A 4,392-nucleotide genomic window follows, 5' to 3' on the forward strand; every position below is an offset into this window, starting at 1 on the left:
GGACTGAGCAGAAAAACAAGGAATGCCAAAGAAAATATGTTAGGACTCTCCATCCATGGAAAACGGAGGTAGAAACGGATGGAGACAAGTAACCTCTGGTCTTGACTGAGGTACATATGAAATCTCTGACTCCTTCCAAAGATGTGTAGGAGATGTGACCCTGGCAGGTTTTTTCTTTAGTTCCTCCCTTTTGCTTCTGGCATTTAACACTGCAATAAAGGACTTTTCTATTTAATGTAGTCTAGAGGGATGGAATTGAAAAAAGATTTAAATATGATGATATATTCTTATTAAAACTGATAATAAAGTTTACTGTAAAAGATTTAGGAAACTTCTTTCCATTAGATTTTATAATATGAAATTAAACTGTGATGAAGAAAGAAACCTCTGACCAGTAAGATCTTAAAAGATTTTCCTAAAACATGGCAAAGCCACTCCACTTAGGTCCCGTCTCTTGAAGAACTTCCATTAGATGACACCATCTGGCATGGGAGGCCAACCACCCTGGAGACTCTAGGCTTTGCCCACTTGAAATGAGACCTCAGGCTTTGGAAAACAGAGAAAAGACACCAACATTTCTCTCACCTTATTAAAGAACTTTAGCCATGAAAGAGCACCTCCTCTGATAGTAAATCTCTGTCTTTTAAAATACGCCAGAGTCTCTTCCATGACATCCTCCATGGAGAGAACCAAGAAGCTGTCAATTCTCAGATCTGCTGTCATCTCTCCATTTTGGTCCAAGTACAGATTTCTGTCAGAAATATTCCAAAATTCGTTCTTCTCCAGAAAGGGATGAAACTAGAATGGGAACATCCAGGAATTTGAAAAACAGAGAACTTTGTTTCTTATCCCACATTGAATCTTTCTTCCACAATTGTCTCATCTCCAAATATGCTTAATTAGGATACAAATACTGCCATCATCTTCATAAGTGAATGAAAAAGTTTGAGAAAAATTTGTCAATCATTTACTGACAAAATATAGAAAAAGTATATAATTGATACAATGGGTCAAATATAGGGAACATTCTAGAGCAGATGACAAATAAAATGAACAGGAAAAAAAAGATGATTCATAAACTCTTTGAAAACAAGAGGTTGATTCCCAGAAAGCATGGGTTGATCAAGAAGAAAGTTGTCAGGATAATCTTCTCCCTGGTCATCTTGATGGAAAACACCTCCAGCTGTGCTAATTCTAATTAATTGTAATGCAACATTAACAAAATATTGCAGATCTGAAAGGACAAATCTCCCACCAACTCTTTTCTCAGCCTGAAAAGTTAGCCAGGATCCTTTCTGAGTTTCTTTCTCTCCCATTATGCAGCTGCAGGATTCTCCCCTCTTCTCTGATCCTTCCCTAGGCAGCCTCTCTTCCCCTCATCCCAAAAGTCATTCTCACACATCATTACACTTCCTAAATAGATGATGGGAACTCTGGTGACATCACTGGATTTCAGTAAAGGACTCACAAACAATTGTGTGATGTGATTAGAAACCTGAGGTCTGGATAATAAGTGGATAAAAACTGTCTTCAAAATGATACTCAAATAGTTTTTAGGAGCAGGAGAAGAGGGAAAGAAAGTAAGAAGGAGGGAGGAGAGGGAGAGGGAAGAGACTGAGAAGAAAGATTGCTGTATAACAAAAAAGAAGAAATGGAAGAAAGGCAACCCTAAACACACATATGAAGATATGAAGATAAAGAAGAAATCATTAAAAAAAATAAAAGAGAATAGATGTGAACAAACAGAAAAATTAGAATTCGAGAGCAAATGAAGATGTTGTTTATATAAATAAATATAGAAATATTGAGATATGAATTAAAGAAAAAATAGGGAAGGAAGATTTTAGCAAAAATTGTAATTGAGTAAAATGTGTTTGAACTTGAAAAACTGAATAAGATAAAATAAGGCCAATATTCTGTTCAAAAAAAGATGCGGGTGAATGCGAGGGGGGGGGAATCAATAAAACTTGATTTTAAAAAAATGATACTCAAATAGTTTTTAACCCTTTTTAATCTTTCCTAGGAAACCTGAAGGTGATGGATAACAATTTGCCATTGGTCATCAATTTTTCTATGTTGTCATTAATACGGTAATTAATACGATCTTAGAGTAAGCTAATTTGATGTGATTTAAAGAATATAAAGTCTTTCAACTTACAAGCCTTATTTGAAACTTCATTTAAAAAGTTTGATAAAATAACAATGGTTTTAAATCAACTTAAACGCGATAATCAGAAACAAGCAACAATTGTTGAATCAGATGGATTGGATTGAATTGAATTGGATTGGATTGGATGGATGGACTGGAACTGAATTTCCTGCTGGCATCCCTGAAGAAAGAGTCTGTTTTGAAGGCAGGCTGCTTGGAGATGGCTGGAGAGGCCATGAAGACTCAAAGTGGACAGAACGGAAGACTGAAGAAATGGATTCTTTCAAGAAGATTGAGGGAAATTGGGGAATGAACTTGTCATATTTAACTGGAAAACAAGTCTTAAGAGTCATTGTGTTTCAATTTACAGGAGGTCCTGTGACTTTGGGGAATGGAAAGCAGTTGTTGGGAAAGATCCTTATTAAAATGTTAAGGAAATGCATTATTATTAAGAATCAAACAAGAATCAAACTGTATGGTCTGAAGCCAGACTCCCTTTTCTGTCAGCCTTTGGAGGAGACGGAAGCAGCCAGTTTGATCGAGACACCTGGCCATCCGGAGATGGCCTCTGTCCCTCACATGGAGCGTCGCTGGAGAGGTTCCAGCTGCTTCTTTGCTGGCTGTTAGTTAATGCTGCCTATCTCCTATTTATATTTGATTCTCACTCTTTGCATCTCCTCAGTTTCTCCGTGCCCTTTTCTCCCAATGAAACACCCAGATCCACCCCAGGCTCCCTTTCACTGGAGGAGAAGAGGGGGGTTTAGCTGCCTGTTGAGCTGCACACAGACCCACCTGCAGTGGGGACGGAACAAAGGGGAAATTCCACCATGCTCATCACAAACCCACAAATACAGGAATTCATTTCAAAAAAGAATACAACATTTTCTGTATTCACATTTAGCAGTGTGTAATATCAAAATGCCATGGTATCTATTCTTTGGAACCATTATTCCCTGAGTAATTGAATTGGCCAGATTTGTTGAGATGGTTCCCCTCCTTCTCCTCTGGATTCCTCCTCCAAAGGATCTAAGATTAATCTATCCATATTGGGACCCCCATACCTGCCATGGCTGCAGCCTTGGAGACCCCAAGATCTTTTCTCCCTCCTTCCTTCTCCTCCTCAATCTGGAGGAATATGCAGCATTCAAGGCCTGGGCCAGAGTCTTCATGAGACTGTAATATTGATACTCATTTTGGATCCTTATCCTGTTCCATTTCCATTGGGTCTCCAGTGGGGCTTTCTGGGTGCATCTTCTGCGGCCTTTGACAGAAAAGACGTTCTTTGAAAGAGAACAGCGGAAATAAGAATCTTCAGACTGATCTTTCAGAAAGAAAAGGGGTTCAAAGGCAGAATCTTTTGGCCTTTTTTCCCCCAGATAACCAAAGTTCCAAATACTATGGATGTATTTGAGAAGTCTACGATTGTTCATTGGATACCGTAGAAAATTTGTGAAGATCCAGACTTTCCCTTCAATGGGTCCTGGCAGACGCATAAATGTTAAATGGAAAGGAAGGATTCTGTTCCAAATGGACTCATATTCTATGAAGTGAACAAAGACGTTGACTTGTCTCCACTTAGAGAGGGAATCCCTGAGGGATGCTGTTATGTATCCATGTGTTGAGGACAGTTGTGATACAACCACACAAATTCCATTCCTGACAAGCACAGGAGGAAAAATCCTCATGAAATTCTCTCCATTTTCTGTGTCTGAAGCAAAGAGGCCAATCAGGGTCCATCTGAAATGGAGGAGCAGGTGGACAATTGCTGGGTACTGGAATCCTTCTTTGGGGAACAGTTGGTAGAAAAAGGGGAATTTCCTTTTATAACTCAGAGCCTCTGAAGCAGTTTTAAGAGTGATCTGAAAAAACAATGAAGAATGCTGTGTTACATTTGGGGTCAGATCAAGTCCAAAATATTAGATTTTAATAAATCCAACCTGGTTCTCCTAAATGTATTAGAATAGTTTGTTAATCAGACATTGTTTAAAATATTAAAGACAGAATATTAGCAAGATTGTATCATAATAATGGAAAATAATAAAAAAATTAAAAAACAATAAAAATGTAAATCATATTACTGTATCACCCCTACAATTCATCACAATTAGATTAACACGTGCAAATGCCAACTGGAGTATTCTATTCCAATAAAGGGCCTATTATAATTTTCAAGGATTGCTGCATCTTTTTTTGCTTCTATATCCCAGATTTTTCTGGAAGAAATTTTTTAACTTCTTTCTCCA

The sequence above is a fragment of the Pantherophis guttatus genome, chromosome 15, assembly GCF_059756535.1.
Source record: "Pantherophis guttatus breed Tessera chromosome 15, ASM5975653v1, whole genome shotgun sequence".
Taxonomy (NCBI): Eukaryota; Metazoa; Chordata; class Lepidosauria; order Squamata; family Colubridae; genus Pantherophis; species Pantherophis guttatus.